Source organism: Oryctolagus cuniculus, chromosome 1 (genome assembly GCF_051225735.1).
Source record: "Oryctolagus cuniculus isolate XC-2025 breed Fujian yellow rabbit chromosome 1, ASM5122573v1, whole genome shotgun sequence".
NCBI classification, from domain to species: domain Eukaryota; kingdom Metazoa; phylum Chordata; class Mammalia; order Lagomorpha; family Leporidae; genus Oryctolagus; species Oryctolagus cuniculus.
In genome coordinates this window covers 70,514,721-70,535,460 of record NC_142867.1, presented here as the reverse complement: position 1 = coordinate 70,535,460, position 20,740 = coordinate 70,514,721, and the positions used below count along the sequence as shown (strand labels likewise).

Sequence of the window (20,740 nt, the reverse complement as noted above, 5' to 3'; positions counted from 1 at the left end):
ATGGGCACTGAGTCTCAGAAAAGTCACTGCTTCCTAATAGGGCACAGCTCTTCCCTGGGACTGCCACCCAGGATTGGAAACTCAGGTACCTACAGGACTTGAGTGAGCACTGGGGGTGCTGGAGAGTCTGCACAGTGCGACAGTGCTGAGGTCACCTCGCTCCTTGAACAGGACGGCTGCACTGAGGTTCAGGCCCATGGTGGCCCTGCACTGATGGGTAACCGTGGTGCTCAGAGTCTCTCACCTGTCAAGAAAAGCCCAAATACTCAATTTTTAATGTGAAAACTAAAGGCTGGCAACTGATGAAAATGTTTCTAAATGCTCTGTGGATTAAGCAAAAGCATGCTTGTGAGCTAAAGGCAGCCCAAGAACTTGAAGTTTGGAAACTCTGCATGTTTTCATGATTTTGTGTGGTCCAACCCCTTTACTTTACAGGGAGGAAACTGAGGAATGGTGACTTCACTAAGATCACAGGGCTAGTTAAGGGGAAAATTCGAGTCATCTTGTTCTACCATGTGGAACTCTTATCTACTGATTTCTTTTTGTTGGGTGCTGACCCCGTGTGGAAGGGGGCTTCTCCCCATGTTTGCAAGGAACAGAGCAGAACTTCACAGAGAACAAGAGGGAAGAGACTCAGGATCTTTCCACACCTGCAGGGTCTTGCATGTGTCAATTAAGACTCGAGGCATGGCTTGCTCAGAGAAGGCACTAGAAGCAGTGGCTATAGTGATGGGTTACCCCTGGGTGACTTCAAAAATGGTGGCAAGCAGCGAGGGTCTTACAGCCAAACCAAAAAGAGAGGACCAAGAAATGGTTCTTTTAAAGCAGAAAATCACAAAGGGACAAAGAACTGCAGTGGAGACATTAGCATTTGGGACTGTAATGCAGATGTCCAAGAAATAGTTGACCTAGGGAGACCTGAACAAAGCCAAAAAGAGAGGACTTTTTGAGCACATGAAGGAGGAGAAGGGCTCATGGGGACAGGAGTGGTGAGGAAACCAGGACCTGGGGTACCTGCGTGTGCATGTGGGGAGAAAGAGAGGGAACTAAGTGTCACACTGTGCAGCCACCAAGGACAGACCATAGCCAAGGGCCTCGTTTGTCAAAGTGCAGCAGCAGCACCTTGGAGCTTGTTGGGCATGGACACTCTCGGCTACACTGTAACATGGTCCCCAGGTGGTTCGTGACAGAAGACAAGTGGGAAATGCTCTGGCTTTGTATCAAGAGTGACAGCTGGGAGGCGAGCCATGGATTCTGATCTGAGACCTGCTACATCTTTGCTGGGTGATATTGACTGGGGGCTTCAGTATCTCCATACCTTACCTTGCTCACTTTCAAAACAAAGGCAATGATGCTGTCTATTTATAGGCTTATTGGGATGCTTAATTGACATAGCATGTAAAGCATGTTAATGCTTTTAAGGTCCTAGTACATCTTAGCTATCATCATCATCATCATTACCTGTTATAAACCAAGACTTGTCAGCAAAGCATTTGTAAAAAGGGGCTTTTCTAGTGCCCTGCTGGTCTTGTCACCTCCCCCTACAACGCACTGGGCTCCCTACTACCATAGCCTGCTGGTCATCGTGATATAAGTGGCTACATTGCTGGGTAATTATTGATAGGCCTCAAAGGACTAGGAAGTAAAATACACCAGACATCGGGCCAGGTATCCTCACAGTAACCAGGGAGGCCGACATTATTATCTGTACTTTAAAGAAGAGAACACCCCTGGTGCAGCAGGTTAATGTCCTGGCCTGAAGCACCAGCATCCCATATGGGTGTCAGTTCTAGTCCTAGCTTCTCCACTTCTGATCCAGCTCTCTGCTACAGCCTGGGAAACAGTGGAAGATGGCCCAAGTCCTTGGGCCCATGCACCCACATGGGAGACCTGGAAGAGGCTCTCTCCTGGATCCTGGCTTTGGATTGGCACAGCTCCAGCCATTGTGGCCAATTGGGGAGTGAACCATTGGATGGAAGACCCCCCTCTCTCTCTGCCTCTCTTCTCTCTGTAACTCTGACATTTAAATAAATAAATAAATCTTTAAAAAGAGAGAGAACATCCAGTCTCTGAAAATCACCACATTCCTGGGAATAATAAATTCTGGAGACAAAGTCCTTCTCAGAGAAAGAGGTTAAGACCCTGACCATGGTTGAATACTTCTTAAAGTGCTGGCCTTGAGAAGAGTTTGGACTTCTCTTATACATCAAGGGTTAAACACAGACTCTTAACTTCTGCTCCTTACCTAACACCTGCTGCGGTGGCAAAAAAAAATGGTTCTTTTAAAGCAGAAAATCACAAAGGGACAAAGAACTGCAGTGGAAACATTAGCATTTTGGGACTGTAAAGCAAATGCCCAAGAAATAGTTGACCTAGGGAGGCCTGAAGAAGTAAAACCTCAGCTATCAGCAGAGAGCACCCAGAAGGTATATAACTTTCATGGCAGAGCCTCAGGAAAGCTCAGAAATTGGAAGCTTGGGGCACTTCTGAAAATAGGCATCTGGATAGGGTTGAAAATAGAAATATCGGTTGAGTATCTGAAAATTCCCTCCTCAGGAAAAAAAAAATAAAGATTCTCTCCTCCATCCTGGGTGCCTGCTTCCTCAATACACAGCAGACCCCTGCTGATTTCCTATCTCTCATGAATTCACCTGAAAAACTCTGGACTTGTGGAAAATAATACAGCTAGAGATAGATATACTGCTTTTGGAAAAGGAACAGGAGAAATGAAAAGTGTACAGCAATAGTGAGAATACCTCCCAACGCTTTCTGCAATAGGCTTCTGGAAACCCTTACATCCAGCCTTGTCTTGCTCAGGAAGAGACTAAATTATTCCTTCCCGGCAAAACCGAGTGATCAATGAGAAAAGACTTGCAGATCCTGTTAGGGAACCTTCAGTGAAATGACCCACTCAGATCATCCTGAAGAGAAGCCCACCAGTCAATAAAGCATATTCATACATCTTGAAATTTCCAATCCAATTTTACTTGAGATTGCATGGGTGGCCATAGCTCACTAATAACTGTGTAAAGCCATTCATATGAAAAAATAATCACAAAAACAAAATATCAATTGAAAAAACTCAAAGAACAGGGACAGTATAGGAGACAGTAGACTATTTCATGAAATATATCATTAATATTCTTAGAAAAAGAAAGGTGTTGCATATATGAAGCAGGGAAGCTGACTAAAGGGAAACAGTCTCCTGAAAATTAAAAATAAGACAGCAAAACCAAAAATGCCAACAGAAGCTTTCCCAGAAAAGCTGAGAAAATCTCCTGAAAGTAGGACAAAAATATGGAAAACAAGAAAGAGAACATTGAAAAGTGAGAAATAGTCTGGGATATCCAACATCTAAAGAACAGGAGTTTTGGAAATAGAGAAAAAGAAATCAAATGTAATAGTTGAAGCAAATCTCCTGGAGTCTCTAGAGTAAAAGAACTCAGCAACAGCACAGCACACTGAATGAAAGAAGACCCACACCAATCATGATGCAATTTCTGAACACCAGGAAAAGAAAAAAGATGCCTAAACCTTGTGTGTGTCAATGTTGGGGTTGGAGGAATCCAAAAGTCACACCAGCAGGATAAAGAGACAAAGAGACATCAGACTTCATAGCTGCAACACTGGAAGCAAGGGAACAATGGAACCACCAATGCCATTACAATTATAAAGAATTTATTTCCATGTGTATACTCTATATCCAACCAAATCAGCTCTTAGCACCCTCTACACACTTGCTCTCTCTCAATGACAAATAAACAAGAAAGAAGAAGAAGTGGGATCTGGCCAACAAAAAGATACAAGAGAGATACCCAATAAAATCTCCAAAAGTATGGTGAAAGGAGATTCTAGAATAAGAGTTTTGCAGCAGGCTATCAAAGTAACTACTCCACACCAGGACAGTGTAGACGAAGGGAAATGAAATATCCACAAGAAAGAGAAGAAAGAAATGTGGGAAGGAAAGATAAGAATTTGAGATTGCCTGATTGGCAGGAATGTACTGAGAGAAGATTATAGTTTGGTAGTTTGGAGATTAAAGATACGCTTAAAAATATCAAGCATCTATGAATTAAAAAGGGCCAGTTACTAACTCAAGAGAAAATAAAAAGTACTAAACGAATGCACATCATAGTACACTAAATGACTCAGCTGAGAATGACTTTTATACAATCATAATAATAGAAACAAAACATTTAATCAAAATTGATATGTTTTGAGAGGGTAAGGAAAAGGGACATGTCTAACTAAAGAGGAAAAAGACCATTGAAATAGCATCATTAATAATAGGAAGAATACGGATAGTGTTTAACAATTAAAATCAAGAAATTGCATGTTATGCAGATTATTTAGAATATGAAAATAAGAATGAGAAAAATAGCTCCAATGGTTGAAAGTGGTTGCCTCTGGGGAGAGGGAAAATTAGGTGGAATTGGATGGTGAATTGTAGGGCAGGGGGCTGCTGTTTTGCATTAAAAGCCTTGTGGAATATTTGACTTTTAAAATTATGCTAATAGATCACTTTGATAAAAATAAAAATTAAGTTGAAAAAGAAATGCAGGCATTTTTAGGGGCCTCCAAATCTCATGCTGAATCAGACGAGGTCTCGGGAGAGTGTAGCACTGTAAGCAGCAGGCAGGACACCGTGGGGTCTGCTGGCCTGGGTGAGACAATAGCACATGGACAGTCACCCTGAGAGGGAGCAATGTTACGCAGGGGAGAGAGTGCTCACGAGGAAGTCAGGAGCCCTGACTTCTACCCTTGATTCCATCCTACATGACTGTTTCAAACCTCAATTTTCCCATCTACAAACCAATATTCCTATGCTGCCTGCCTCACAGTGCTGCTGTGATGATCATGAAAGATAATGGACGTAAAATGCTTTATAAATGTAAAGCACTCCACAGATGTAATAGATTATCATTATTCTGCCCACGTGAAAGATTGGCAGACAGTTTACTATGTTATAATTTATACCATCTGGTTTATTTTTTGTTTTTTAGCAAATTTCTTCTTATAGTAAAAAAATTAAAATGGGTTCATTTAGCAAATTTCTTTGTGTAGCAAAAATAAAATGAGTTCATTACAGAAATTTGGAAAATACTGAAAAGCAAAAAAAAAAAAGAAAACCAACTAAAAATTACTTTTAATTTTATCATCAAGAAAGAACTCTTAATATTTTCACATATCTTGGGTGTATGTATAATTATAGATATTATGGGTAGTCCCCAAATCATTAAATATTTTTCTGTAGTATAATTTATTATTTGTAATGGAATAAGGAAGATAAATATAGAAGATTTATGAGGTTAAGTAAAAACTGAATTATTATAAGTTTCGGTATAAATTCATCATGAATCTTCTTTTTTGAAAAAATTACATATTTCCTAACCATCCCAATTAGAAAAGCTAAAAACAGGACCAAGCTAGTATCAAACACAACTCCTAGTAACAAGATTGTCATTTCCAAAAACCATTTCCCACTAACAATAAGAGCGAGCACCCTGGATAATTTCCTCTTTGGTTCAGGATAGATCCAAGATAAACCTGAAACATGAGTTCACTAATGACTCTTTAAAATGGACACACACATTGCTTACTTCTGGAAGATGCTTAGGGAACCATCTTATTCTTTCAAAACCTGGTAAATAGAAGGAAAATGAAATCATTCATCTATCCTGCCTTTTTTGGTAACCAAATAGTTCCTGAGAGGGAGTTTCTCTTTATAGAAGTATCCCAGTTAAAAGTGAAGAAGGAATGATAACATATTGCCAGTTTGTATCTTCTAGTAAAATGATGAATCTAGGCAATGAACATCAGAGGCTGCTAACGTCACAAAGACAGATGAAAGCACCAGTACCATCTATAAAGCAGTTTTTCTCTCCCCCCCCCACAAAAACAAAAGTTAACTCTGAATTGGATCAAGCCTCAGAATGAAGTACAAGTTTCTAAGAAATAGGCGTCATAGAGGAACACGTTCAAACACACCAGAAGTGTACAATCAGTCACTGGATTGTGGGAAACTCTACAGGACAAATAACACGGTCTCCTTAGCAAAGTAAAGTACCAGCAGGCAAAACTAGATGATGGGAAATCTAAATGTCAAAAGAGACATAAGAGGTGTTATCAGTCCATGGTGGAGTTTCATTTGGATCCGGATGTAAACAAGCAAACTGGAAAAAAAGATTTATGAGATAGGACAGCTTCAACAGTGACTGGATTGTTGTTAATGTGAAGAAATAGGCCAGAGGTCTTTTATGTATTTGTTGGCACTTACTATGCCATGAATTCCTGGGGAATGGGTTCCAGCAGCGCAAACTTCTCCACATTGGCTCAAAGCAGTTTCTTTCAGTGGAGCAGGCTGGGACTGTGCGTGAGCCCAGGTAGCTTTCTCTCTGGCTTCCTTCTTTTTCTGCTCATTTTCCTTCACACGTTTCAGGAAGCTATCCTGGCTCTGAAGAGGGCTTAATGTGCTCAGTACCCACATTCACCCTCTTGGCAAGAATCTGGCTCTTGTTTGTTTACAGCAAGGCCAACAGCATGCTGGGTAACACTGTAGACTCCTCCAGTTTTGCCATGGTAACATTTATGGGGCATGCCTTTTTCAAGGGGACCCATTCCCTTGGGGTCTACAATAGCATCTTTCTTGTACACGAGCATGGATGTGGCCAAAGGAACAACTCTACACTCTCCTCAAAGGCCTGAACAACATGTATCAGGTGCCTCTCCTCTTTCCCTATGTTCATCATTTGGCACATTACGAAAATGGAAGCTCCAGCTGAAAGGCTGTTGTTATTTTTAATGTAAAAGTATACTGTAGTTACGTTGTTTTTCTAAAAATAGCCCATATGTTTGAGTGATGTCTACTGAAATATTTATGGAAACAATGAAATGGTGCCTTAGATTTCTTTCCAAATAATGGGGTAGGGAATGAGTGGGGAGAGGTATAGGTAAAACAGGATTGGCTGTGAATTAATCATTCAAGCTAGGTGGTAGATAGAGTTGATTCACCAAATTTGTTATTTGTTTGGAATTTTCCATGATATATTTTAAAAGGTTACAAAATAAATAATCATGAATATTTAAATAAAATATTCATGAATGTTAATTAACTACTTTTTTTATTTTTTTTTAACTTTTATTTAATGAATATAAATTTCCAAAGTACAGCTTATGGATTACAATGGCTTCCCCCCCATAACTTCCCTGCCACCTGCAACCCTCCCATCTTCCGCTCCCTCTCTCATTCCATTCACATCAAGATTCATTTTCAATTCTCTTTATATACAGAAGATCAGTTTAGCATATATTAAGTAAAGATTTCAACAGTTTGCACCCACATAGAAACACAAAGTGAAAAATACTGTTTGAGTACTAGTTATAGCATTAAATCACAGTGTACAGCACATTAAGGACAGAGATCCTACATGAGGAGTAAGTGCACAGTGACTCCTGTTGTTGACTTAACAAATTGGCACTCTTGTTTATGGCATCAGTAATCACCCTAGGCTCTTGTCATGAGTTGCCAGGGCTATGGAAGCCTTTTGAGTTCACCGACTCTGATCATATTTAGACAAGGTCGTAGTCAGAGTGGAAGGAAGTTCTCTCCTCCCTTCAGAGAAAAGTACCTCCTTCTTTGATGACCTGTTCTTTCCACTGGGATCTCACTTGCGAAGATCTTTCATTTAGGTTTTGTGGTTTGTTTGTTTTTTTTTTTTTTTTTTTTTTTTTTTTTTTTTTTTGCCAGAGTGTCTTGGCTTTCCATGCCTGAAATACTCTCATGGGCTTTTCAGCCAGATCTGTATGCCTTAAGGGCTGATTCTGAGGCCAGAGTGCTGTTTAGGACATCTGCCATTCTATGAGTCTGCTGTGTATCCCGCTTCCCATGTTGGATCGTTCTCTCCCTTTTTTATTCTATCAGTTAGTATTTGTAGACACTAGTCTTCTTTATGTGATCCCTTTGGCTCTTAGTCCTATCATTATGATCATTTGTGAATAGAGATTGATCACTTGGACTAGTGAGATGGCATTGGTACATGCCACCTTGATGGGATTGAATTGGAATCCCCTGGTATGTTTCTAACTCTGCCGTTTGGGGCAAGTCAGCTTGAGCATGTCCCAAATCGCACATCTCTTCCCTCTCTTAATCCCACTCTTTTACACCATTGATGGATAATGCCTGTATAACAACAGCCCATCATACTGTGGTGTCCCATGACACACCTGCTGGGCATTTACATTGTTTCCAGTTTACCTCCATTGCTACTATACTAACAGAGGGAAACTCCTTGATGTAATTCTTTGAATTTAGCCATCATTTTTTCTATGAATTAATTCTGTTAAATGCTGATATAGTTTCCTTGGTTGAGTGCTCAACACAACGGAAGGTTTTTGGTATACACTGCTGAACCCACTTTTCAGAAGGTTGAACCAATATATGCCTACTGCCAAAATGGGGACAGTAGCTTTTTTCTCCCATGTTTTCTCATTTAATAAGCAAAAACAAAACAAAAAATTAAATATATTATATTTTTCTTCTTATTGGCTTTGTACTTTTGTAAAATCAGCATTTATGTTATCTTCCACTTTTCTATCTTGATGTCTTTTACTTATACATTAATGTAACCTCACTATATATTAAGAATTATAACATTGTCCACGTGTATTTCAAAAACTTCATCAGTATTTCATTACTGATTTGATTTTTGTCTTGACTATTTAAATATATAAGTACTACATTTTTAAACTTTTAAATTTTTATTTGCCAGGCAGAGAGACAGAGTAAGAGAGAAAGACAGAGGGTGTTCCATCTGTGGTTTACTCCCCAATTCTTACAGCAGCTGGGGCTGGGAGAGACCCAGAGCCAGGAGCTAGGACAGCAGTCTAGGTCTCCCACATGAGTAGCAGGGACCCGCCGGCTTACGCCATCGCCCTGATCTCCTCCCATCCCCCACCCCTGGTCTGCACTGGTGGGAAACTGGAGGCAGGGGCCAGACGTGGGAACTGAACCCAGTACTTGGATGTGGGATGCAGGCATCTTAACTGCTAGGCTGGGCTAAATGTCTGGTTTTAAAAGGTTCTGAATCTGCCATTTTTTCTGTATGATTTCTTACTTCTTATGTCACACTTAGAAACATCTTTCTTTCTTCTCCAAAATCATACACATGTCACCTATGGTTTCTTCTAGAATTTCCATATCCTTGACTATAAGATGCAGTGTGAAGATTTGAAGACAGGCAGGGATATAACCAACCCCCTAACACGCAATGGTCTGTGGGTTACCCCAGCACATTGATCGAAATGTCACCCTTTCACAACTTGTCTGAAACTTAAATTTCCTCAGGGTTCCTTTAAGAGATGATAATATCAGGGCAGGCAGCACCAGCATTCCATAGGGGCACTGGTTCAAGTCACGGCTGCTCCACTTCCAATCCAGATCTCTGCTAATGTGCCTGGGAAAGCAGAGGAAGGTGGCCCAAGTGTTTGTGCCTCTGCACCTGGGTGGGAAACCTGCATGGAGTTCCAGGCTCCTTCCTGGTCCAGCCCCAGACGTTGGGGCCATCTGGGAAGTGAAACAGTCAATGGAAAACTGTCTCTCCATCTCTGTTTCTTCCTTTCTCTCTGTAATTCTGCCTTTCAAGTAAATAAACAAATCACCTTTTCAGAGAGACAATAAATGTGATAGAGGTAACAATTCACTCATCTAATATTTTAGATGAGCCACTATGTGTCTTGTCTTACGTTATGTGCTTGAGATTGAATAAAATGAGTATTATCATATGGACTTTGATCTCTGTGGTGAAATTAATATAGTATATATATATAATGAAATGAAATGCAACTATGAAAAAACAATCAGCAGATTTATATATATACACATATATTACATATATTATATATATATATATGTAATCCAAGATCTATGAGAAAAAAGTAATACACATACTAGAACAGAGTAGAACTCCCATTGCTCCACAGGCTGATGAAGCTCGGAATAGTGGATTACAGTCTGGTTGGGGAGTGGTAAGAGAACTTATTTTTTTAGGGCTGCTACAAGGATTAAATGTATGGAAAAGTGCAAAGCATTAGGTTGATGCCTGGTACGTGGCTTACGTCATCATTATTCGACTCACCCTATAGAAGCTTCAGTAGTTAAGTGGAGGCCATGGTCGCTTTTCTGTTTGTTCTCTTTGTTTCCGTCTTTATTGTCTCAGCCTTGACCCTCTGGATCAAGAGGTGGTTCTAATGAAAACAGCAGACTTCTAAGGTGATGGGAAGGATCTGCTCTAGCTGTGCTGAAGCCCAGCAGTTGCTACTTGATCGACTATGAGTGAAAAAGGCAAATCTCCATGAGAGGCTAGGAAGTCTGTTGGGCAGACGATGAGAAGAGATAAGATCAAGGCGGGCAGGAAAGGAGACGTCAGCGAAGGCGCCTCTGCGTCCAGCACCGCATGGCGCCGAGCTCGCGGGAGAACAGCTCCAGGAGAAAGCCTTTGGAGGCGGCCATTGTGACCAGCCCCCGGAAAGAAAACCTTCCGCAAGCGATGTCGGCTGAGGCAGCGACTCCACCGTGCGAGTGGGGCTGACCTAATCAGAGAGGCTGCCCCCACCATGGACTCTTGCCAGCTCGTCACCTTTGACCACAACAGATGCTGCTATTTTCTGATCAGTGTTTTCCCTGCTATTCGGGAGCAAATGTCAGTGGAAGAGCACAGGCTGACATCAGCACCATTTCATGCTCATCTGAATCCCAGCCCCATTGCCCAAACCGCATGCCCTCAAAGCAGAAAATAGGGTGTTGGCATGGAGATGCGCTGCATTCATGTAGAATTCCCCGCTTTCCAGAGTGTACGCTTACAGGCTCTCCCCTGCTTCAGAAAGATGGGAGTCCACAACCACTCATTCGGTTCACAAACATTTACTGAACACTCACTTTGGGCCAGAACATACCTGGTCACGCCACTCCTGGGACCTCTATTTCATATTAAAGACGTGAAACCAATGTACACGTAAGTTACTGCTGCTTCTGAGACATGCAATGAAGGAAATAAACAGGGTGCAAACATGAAGAGTAAGGGGATGGTTTACTCTAGACAAGATTCACCATATTCTAAAATAACTAAGCGGTTCATGGAGCACTCACTTCACAGCTACCGTCATTGATTGCATCCATCCACCCACCTGAAATGGTATGGAAGCTAAGAGTAATCCAACTCGGCCCTGGTTTTGCCATCTATTACTTGTAGGGCTTTGGATAACAACCTGACTTCTCAAAGTCCCCATTTGCTCCTGTATGGAGCAGAAATAGTAATCACACCAACCACACAGTATTGCGCTATAAGTGAAGTGAAATAATACCCTCTGCTCAGTGCCTAGTGCCATGTCCAATACACGTTGCTATTGTTACAAACATTCATTTCTTCATTTAGCAAAAGAGCATTTACTAAGAACCTCCAAGTGCCAAATACTCTGCTGAACGTAAGGGTGGGCCTGGAGTGGGGTGGAGACAAGATCCAGCCTTTTCCCTAAAAGACAGCACCTCTGGGGAATCCAAATGGGCTTTTCCTCTAATTCCAAAGCCACTGTTTACTCCCAAATACCAGTTTCCAATTCCCATAAGACAGAAAGACAACTCAAAGGCTGAGCTAGACACACAGAAAGACAACTCCATGGTTAAAGCGAGTCAGAACAATCCCCAGCTTCACCTCTGGGCTTTTAAAAGACAAGGAAACTGGCCTGGAAGTCCTGGAGAGCTGAGCTCTGGATCTTTCTGATTCTGCTGAGCCAGGAGCACACAGCCCCGTTGGATAACAGCCTGCCTCCCTGGATACCACCAGGAGCCGGGTCAGGGCACAACTTGGAAGCTCTGGGGATGGACAGAGAGCCCCAACAATGGGGCCTGTCCCTTCTTTCCTTCTCGCTCCCACGCTGCCTCTTTCTTTGAACTTCTCCCGGCCGTCCTTCCTCCTGTGCAAACTGGAAGCAACAGGATGGCTTGGGTACCAGGGTTGAGTGAACCGGCAGCTGGGGAAACCCTGTGAGAAGGTGAGAGGCTGTTCTTGTGAAAAGTGTGATTGTTATTAGGTTGGGGAACCCACCCACAGGGGAAACATTGCTGTGAGCTGACAAATCACAGGCAGGAGGGAACCCTATGGGGAGCTATTTGTAGCAAGCTCTGCCACTCTGCGGAGGGCACCTCCTCCGGTGGGCACTCTTCTCAGTCCCTACTGGGGAAAGCTCCATGGCGTGTGTCAGTGGGTGTCCCAAGCCTTGCTGACCAGCCCGTGAATTTGCTGTAGCATCAGACACCAAGCACCCAGCGTTGCCTCGCACCTCTCCACGTGTCCTCGCTCCAAAGACTTGCTTCTTGAAAGTTTTACAGTCACTGCTGGACTCTAAAGAGAAGTATTTTTTTTTTTTTGCAAATAAATACATTTCCTAATTAAAACCTGCCCTTTAAAATTCATTTTCTTGACCTCACTCTGCTTCCTTGTCCTTGTAATGTATCACCGAATCAATGAGGGCAATGCAAACATCTGTAATATATGCAGTTTCAACAGCTCTAATAACATATCTGCCTCCCTGAGAACGCCTTCTCCCCTCTCCAGCCCAGCTGATAATTTCCCCCGATTTGTTAAATGCCTTATTTCACTCGCAAAGATAAAACCCAAATGGCTGCTACTCCCCAGAGGGAGTGGGAAGAGGGGATTGAAATGGATCAAGTGGAAGGAGGAGAGTCACAGCTATGTCTTTATTTTTTTAATGGCAGCTTTTTATTGTTATTATGAAAGTAATGAACCATCATTGTGGGAAAGTTAGAAAATACCAAAAAAAGATAAAGAGGAAAATATATATACTTACAATCATCCCCCAGTGGCAACCATTGTTAATATTTAGCATGGTTCCTGCCCCCCAGATTTTTCTTCAAGAGGATTTTTATGTTGTTGACAATTTCGAATTCTGTATTTTACAATTTTATATAACATCGGCATCTTCCATGGCATGAAAAACTCAGCAAAAACATACTTTGGAGTGACTGCTTGAAATTCCAACAAAAGTGGTCCCCCAAGTTACTTACCCTACTTGGCAGTTTGCACTAGTTCCCTTCTTCCCAGTGATTACAGATAGCACACTGCTGCTGTGTGCCATCTCCCATGTTTCCGGATGGTGCCCAGGGCAGGCTGTTTGGAAGGATGACGGCTGAATTTCCCAGCAAGTGCTCCCTGTGCTACAGAGCAGCCCTCTGGGAGACTCTCAAGGTAGCTGCACAGCGTGATTGTAACGTGGTCACAACTGACTTCATTTTCCCCTCTAAAACTTCTTCTCCCTCCTGAATTCTCTTGATACAGCAGGGAACAGTGCCATCCAAGACACACTGGAGAACTGGGTGTCATCTGGACTTCCCTAACATCTACTCACTGCACAACCTCCATCTCTTATTAAATCTTTCCTCCCTTATCCCTGTTCATGGCAAGTGCCTCGCTTTACCTACATGGCCCATGTGGTCTTTTTAAAATGCACCCCAGCTTTACATACAAACCTTTATTCTCTCTCTCTGCCCTGCCCCGACTCCAGTACCTGAGCTTCCAGAATGAGCAGACTATAGGTGCTTCCAGGCCCCTCCCCAGCCAACTCTACCCACTGCAGCAAACTCCAGGGTACCCTCCTCCACGTGCCCAGCTCTGCTGCTACAAGCACCTCTTGCCTTCCTCCATGCTGTTGCCTTGTTCCCTCTCCTTAAAAAGCCCCATCTGGCCAGTTGTGACACTCGCATCCCCTATCAGAGTGCCAGCGTTTGATGCCCAGCTCTGCCCCCTGGCTCCATAAGAGGGAACCAGGATAGCTCAACTGGGTTTCTGCCACCCACTTGGTTTCTGTCTTCAGTGCCCCCATGGAGCCCTGGGCTGGTGCTAGCTTTTGGAGAGTGAACCGGCAGAGGGGAGCTCACTCTCTCTGTCTCTCAAATTAAAAAAATAAAACAAACATAAAGCATCCTTCTCCTTTCATGGTCTAGCTAACTCCCTTCCTTGCTTTTAAAACACAGCTTGAGTGTCACCTCCTATGGGAAGTCTTCCCTTAGCCCAAGGATGTGGTTAAGCCTCACCCTTCTGTGCTCAGACTCCTCCTCATTCAACCTACAGCTACCACATGAGCTCTCCTGGAACACAAGGATCAGGTTGTGCACCTATTCTTTTCAGCCTCTCACTACTTCAACTGCATATGCCTTAAAAACAAGGATAGGCCGGCGCCGCGGCTCACTAGGCTAATCCTCCGCCTTGCGGCACCCACACACCAGGTTCTAGTCCCGGTTGGGGCACTGGATTCTGTCCCGGTTGCCCCTTTTCCAGGCCAGCTCTCTGCTGTGGCCAGGGAGTGCAGTGGAGGATGGCCCAGGTGCTTGGGCCCTGCACCCCATGGGAGACCAGGAGAAGTACCTGGCTCCTGCCATTGGATCAGCACGGTGCGCCGGCTGCAGTGTGCCAGCCGCGGCGGCCATTGGAGGGTGAACCAACTGCAAAAGGAAGACCTTTCTCTCTGTCTCTCTCTCTCACTGTCCACTCTGACTGTCAAATAAATAAATAAATAAAAAATAAAAAACAAGGATAGTCTTCCATATAACCACCCAAACCAAGAAATTCATGTCAGTACATACTATGAGAGGGATCTTCAAAAAGTTCATGGAGAAGCACACATTATGAAACAACTATGCCCGGATTTCACAAGCTTTTTTGTACTAAACTGAACTTCTCTTCGAATGCCATTATTCCATACATGTTTTTATTTCCCCGCATAGAATCTAAAGCACAGGCTACATTTAAGTCTTGCCACGTGTCACACTAATGTCCCAATCCAGGATTACACCTTGCATTTATCATCCTAACAACTACATTGTTGCTTTAATCTGGACCTGTTTTGGAGTCTTGGTTTTATTGCGGCTTCAGTACATAGCTGTTATTTCATAGACGAGCTCCCAGTTTGGGCTTGTGGGATGTTTCTTCATGATCGGATATAGGTTGTTCATTTGTGCTAGGAACAGCACAGAAGTGGATCCTATCAGGGGGCACACGAGGTCTATTTGTCACATGAGGTCTATTTGTAATACTGACTGTTGGCCAGGTTCCTCTTTTATAAAATCATTATCTTCCCCCTGTTGAGACTTCTAAAGTCTTGTTCATCAGTATACTCTCCCGGCCCTTTTACCATCTGAGTCTCGGTTTTCTCATCGTTCAGATGGGTGCACAGTCTAAAAGTGGCTTCTCCAATGTTCACTCTCGGGCATGTCTGTAACCCAACCCTCCTGACGTCGCTGTTGAAGATTGGGTCCACTGAGCCGATGGCGCTGCTCTTGGTCTCCTTTTTCTCTCCACATATTCCAAGGTCGCATCTATCACACAGTAAACTCAGAAGGCAGGCTCTGCTTTTCTCACCCCAGTGCCCAGCGCCCATCACACGGTTGCCACAGAGTAGGTGGTCAACAAATATTTGAATCCATGGATGGAATCTGACTGCCAATCACAGCTGGTGCCCAGCATCGGCTGTGTGCAGTGAGGACACCAAGTTGATAAACACTACCCAGAGGCAGAGCTGTGCCACTCTGGGTAGCCTCAGAGGCATTGTCACAGGTCAGTGTGCCTTCTGTGCAGCCCTTACCCCATCCTTGCCTTTCTGATGCCTCCCCTGGTAGAAGTTTAAAGGGCATTGCAGCAGCCCAAGTTTACAATCTGTGATGCCTCTATAAATCAGCAAAAGACAACCAGGTACCCAGCCTTCTGACCTCACGGAATTTTCAAAACCGCTTGCCCCTCCTTTCTCATTTTTGTGAAATCAGCATTGTCACACTTCCTTCAGCATTAAGTGCTTTAGATCACAGAGAGTTCATAAAGGGAGTTCAAGGGGGCAGGAGGGAAGGCAACTACCATCAACTGAGCATCTCCTGCATGCCCAGTGCTTTATTTCCATTGTTCTCTCCTTTAACCCTCACCATGCTTGATGAGGTGGGTTTAATCCGCTTTAGAAAACTGAGGCCAGGTGAGAGGAACGGGCTTGCACTACATACAGCTAGCACACAGCAGGGTGGGCTGGGAAATCTGCCTTGCCCCCTCAGCCCTTGCACCCGGCCACTCCACAAGGCTGCCTCTCCCATCATAGACAAAATGCCCTTTTCTGGCATAATGCGCCAGTGATCACGCTCCAGACGCACGAAGGACAGAACTCTCCTGGACCACGTTCGCTGCTATGTTTCAAATGATTGTTATCGCGACTAGGTAGCTGTTACCATGGTTTTGGGAAGTTGTCCGGGGAAGGAGGGCCTCTCCCTGGGCATCTTGCGTGCTTCAGGAAGGAACTGGAGTTCTCACTCTTAATTACCTCTGGCTGTGCTGCAGCGGCAGCTTCGGAGTGAGCCTGTCGCTGGAAGAGCGTGGGGGGTGTGGGCAACAAGCAGGGACAGGCGGGGAGCCAGGCCAGGGCCCCAGGGAGACCCGAGAGAGGCCGAGAAGGGAGAGGGCTGAGCCTGGGCCACGCTGCACAGACGTGGCGGGGAGGAGACCGAAGGAGAGGCGCAGAACAAAAGGCCAGAGCAGAGGAAGCAGGGAAAGTCAGGACAAGGGAAGAGAAAGTTTTAGGGCGGAAAAAAAGAAGGCGAGGAGGGGAAAAGAGAAAACCGGTAAGGACACTGAACTGAGACAGCTTGGAGAATTCGAGAAAAGAGAGAGAGAGGTTAAAGAAAAAAGGACAGAAGAGAAGATGGAGAGAGGAGCGGAGAGAAGGGACGGAGGGATGGGGCACGCGGGAGCCGCCGGAGCCCGGGGTGAGCCGAGAGGCCGGCGAGCAGCCCGCGGCGCGCCTCACCTGCGTGGCGCCCCCGCGCGCCGTGGTGCGGCCCTGCTCCGAGCGCCGGGCGCGCGATTGGCTCCCGCCTCCCATTCATGTAACCTGCGTGTGCGTGTGCGTGTGTGTGTATGAGTGCGTGTGCGCCTCTCTCGCTCGCCCTCTGTCTGTGTGTAAGAGAGCGAGGGTGGGGGCCGCAGGCAGGCTGGGAGGGGAAGAGGAGGGGAGCTATTAAACACACTCACTCTCACACACTCGCACGCACGCACACACACACTCGCACACACGCGCGCGCACACCCGCCCCTACCCCCCCCCCCCCCCGGAGCCTCGGGATTGCAGCTGTTTCATGTGGGGCAGCAGTGCTGGCAGGGACGCCGGCCGGGGGCGGCCGGGAGCGGGAGCCGGGCGTGCGCGCGGCTGGAGGCTCGCTGGGGCTCCGCTCCCCGCGGGAGCTATTGTTGGTCTCGCTGGAGCTGAGCGCCGAGCCCGGACCTGCTCCTTCCTAGGCGCCCAGCTCCGGCTCCCGGAGCCGACGAGCCGCGCCGCCGAGAGCGAGAGAAGCCACCGGCGCGGCGCTTTGCCTCCCTGCCGCCCTCCTCCCCGCTTCCCCGGCGGTGAAAGCCTGCAGCCACGGTAAGGCGGCGTGATCTGCTCTTTGGAAAAAGCGCCTAGGGGACCGCGGTGGCGCCTCGCCAGCTCCGGCGCCCCTCTGCGCTCTCTGGCCCGGGCAGGGTCCCGGCAGCTCACGCGGCTGCGGAGGGCTCCGGGAGGAAGCTCGCATGCTCCCCGTGGCCCGCATCGGGGGAGGGAAGGATTGAGGGAGGCTGGGGCGCGGGTTGCCGGTGAGGCGAGCCAGTCTGAAGCCCCAAGCCGCTGCCGCCGCTGCCCGTCGCGGACTGGAGCCCGGGAGTGAGGGCTTGGGGAGAGCAGGGAGGTGGGAGCCGGCCGCGGACTCCGGACGACCGGTGGGAGGGCGGCGGCGCGCGCCCCAGGTTCGTCTACCTCGTCCGGCTCCTCTTCCCCGCCCCGGCCATGTCTCCCGCAGCCCCCTCTGCAGACCGGCCCGCCCCAGGCCCCTGGCGGGCACTGGAGGAGCCCGCGAGGCGGCGCCGGGCTCCAGCGGCTGCAAGCCCGTCCTGCGGAGCGAGGGCCGGCCGCAGCGGCTCCGCGCACGCCGGGGTTGGAGCAGAGAACCCGGAGACGCGACCCCAACCCCGCGCCTTCTGCAACCCGCGCGGCGCCTGCCTGTGCGCGCGGCCGCCCGGCCGCAGTGTTGACGTTCGCCTCGGAGTTGAGACTGCAGCCGCCGGCTGGGCGCTCGGAGGGCTCCCGGTGTGAGTGTGTGTGCGTGTGTGTGCGCGCGCGACTACTTGAACCCCCCCGGTTTCGGGAAATGTGCTGTGGGTTGAAATGGGATCGCGGAGCTCCTTAGTCATTTTCCTCGCGATTTAAAAATGCAGCCTTTACATTGGAGGAGCCTACGGGAAGGTGGTGGCGCGCGGTGTGCGTGTGTGTGTTGTGTGTATACACACGCAACCGAGGAATACACGGCCAACTACTTGGGGGGGAAGGGCGGGGAGAGGGGCGCTTCAACTAGTGAGTGCTGCTTGAAGGGGCCGTAGGGTGGGAGGGCTTAGCCAGCCACTGCCCGCCGCAGTCTTCCCTGCCCCCGCCAAGGCGAGCTTGGAAAGTACTGGAAATTCTACTGCGTGGTCTCTAACTTTGGAAATTGGGTCCCTTTTCAGGGCGAGACGTTAAGGCGACTCGTGCACCCAGGTCCATGTGTTTGGGGGTATTACGCTTAGTTGGGCGCAGCGCTAATCCCTACCCCCTCCCCCGTCCCTAGCCCCTTCCTACCCCCCAACCCTGGTGAGGGAGGTTTGGAGAGATGCAGTTATCCGTAAGCCACCAACGCAAGAAAAGGGGCGCAGGGAGACAGCCAGGGTTCTGCCGGCACCTACGCGCACACTTGGATAGCCCGCGAGATCGCCCTGCTGCTCTGGAGAAGGCGGCCGTGGGGGCACGCTCGCGACCCCGAGTGCCTGGGCGAGAGGGTGCCGGTGTGTTGAGCCGAGCGGCGGCGCACGGAGGGGGAATCTGCCCCGTGGCACCGCGGGCAATTATATAAGCTGCCTCGGTGATTACCCACAGCTGGGACACGAGCACCCGGTTCTCGAACTACGAGCCTGAAAGTTTGCCGGCTTGGGGAGTGTAAGTACCGCGGCGCTGCAGCTTCGGGGCTGGAGAGGTGGGGATGCCTCGCACCGCGGCGCCCATCATCCGCGATGGGCGTGGGGTGCGGGGGCTGTTGCCCCAAAGAACGGGCTGCCGTGGCGGGGACCGGGTGGGGGCATCCGGGCTGGATCGGAGAGGAGGAGCCCGGTCGGAAACTCTGGTTTCCTATAGTCCTCAGAATCCCCTCTAGGGTGTTGGAAGGCCTTCCAGGGAACAGCATTTTAGGGAACTGACTTTGTTTCCCGGGGAGCCCCAAAGCCTCTGTTGCTGCTTCTCCGGGCGCCCCTCCTCGGCTTTCACACCCTTCGGAAATCTGCCTGCGATTCCTAGGCTCCCTCGTTGATGGCCAGGTACCCGGGCCGCCGAGCCCCGCGCTGGCCTGGAGCGCCGGCCGTGGCCGCCGCCGTGGACCGTACCGGTTCCTGGTTTGCGGGGCCAGCCCAGCGCGGTGGGGTCGGGATGGGGCCGCGTGTCGGGCATGGCGTCCCTCGCCGCGCCTCTCTCGTTCGCGGGCAGCAGTTCGCTTCCACTGCGTCGCAGCCTGGAGCTCGCTGATGGGCTTGGATGGAGAAACCACAGGAGTCGTGTTTTTTAAATCTTGTTTTTCGCCGGTAGAGGGATAAGGCGTGCGGAACGCCTTAGTCTGGGGCACTGTGTCCCTGAACTCCCTCCCCCCATAGTCAGGAGGTGCGGGTGCGCGCGGCTGGGGACCGTGTGCCACATTCCAGCGGCCCTAAAGCCCGCAGCCCTCCTCCCGAGATCTCGGCGCTGAGTGTGTTCCGCGCAGTAAAATAAATCCGCCCTCGCGCAGACCTGTGGGGCCGTTCGGATTTCCTGCCGCTGCCATGATCCTCAACAATGCGATTGCAGGAGCCAGTGCTCGGCTGGGAACAATCCCCAGGTGCCGGCCGGCCGCGCCTTGACCTTGCTGAAGGCGCCTGTAACCCGGCTGCCGGAGGGGCTCTGGCCGGGCCGCTGGGGTCCAGGGCGGAGGAGGGCGCCCGGTAGACGGCTAGGTTCGCTCCTGGGGCAGGGCGGGAAGCGGGGGCGGCCGGCAGGCCGGGGGAGGGGGCGCGGCTCCGCAGCAACCTGTTTCACCGCCCAACCGAGTCCCCCCACCCTCCCCGCCCGCCCCGGCCCTGCGGGGACCCTCCCCCACCACCACCTCGTGGCTATACCGGGAGGTCCAGGGTCCGCCTTGGCTCCCCCGCACCCCCAGCCGGCATCCGCTAGGCGCCTCCGGCGTTGGGCTCCTAGGTGGCCGGAGCTGCGGTCCGCGCCGGCCGGGCCGCCGTGTGGGCGGGGCCTGGGCGCGAAATCACAGCCGAGACGGCCACGTTCCAGGCCTCAAAGCGGCGCCACTCGGGGTCCAGGCCGCGCCCCCGGCACCCTGCGGCTCGGTCTGCCCTGGGAGCCCTCCTTCCAAAGTTAGGAGGGGTGTTTTCACAGGTGGTGGCGGCGGGACAAGTTTTCTGCGTGCGTGAGTGAGTGTGTGTGTGTGTGTGTGTAAGCGCGCTCTGAGGAGGCGAAGTTGGTGGCAGGGCCAAACAGCACCAAAAAAAAAAACAAAACAAAACAAAAAAAAAAAAACACGGAATTTTGCATTTGCTGGCGTTTTGAGGGCATGATGGGAAAGAACCCGTTTCCCTTGGCGAGAGTGATTTGCCCGGGTG

At 48.4% G+C, this 20,740-nt stretch overlaps 1 protein-coding gene across 24 annotated transcripts in view; it reads left to right on the top strand.

The window, feature by feature from the left end:
* TENM4 (teneurin transmembrane protein 4) overlaps window positions 1-20,740 on the top strand; it is a 1,939,017-nt gene that overhangs the window by 1,162,323 nt on the left and 755,954 nt on the right. For 10 of the 24 annotated variants that reach the window (XM_051821861.3, XM_051821764.3, XM_089331881.1 and 7 more), the window contains exon 1: window positions 17,140-17,465. The exons of 3 other annotated variants lie outside the window; for them this stretch is intronic. The gene's annotated coding sequence lies outside the window, so the exon portion shown is untranslated. Of the gene's footprint in view, window positions 1-17,088; window positions 17,466-17,992; window positions 18,167-18,729; window positions 19,044-20,740 lie in introns of those variants that run through there. 11 more of the 24 variants (XM_051821875.3, XM_051821805.3, XM_051821819.3 and 8 more) reach the window with 3 other exon arrangements.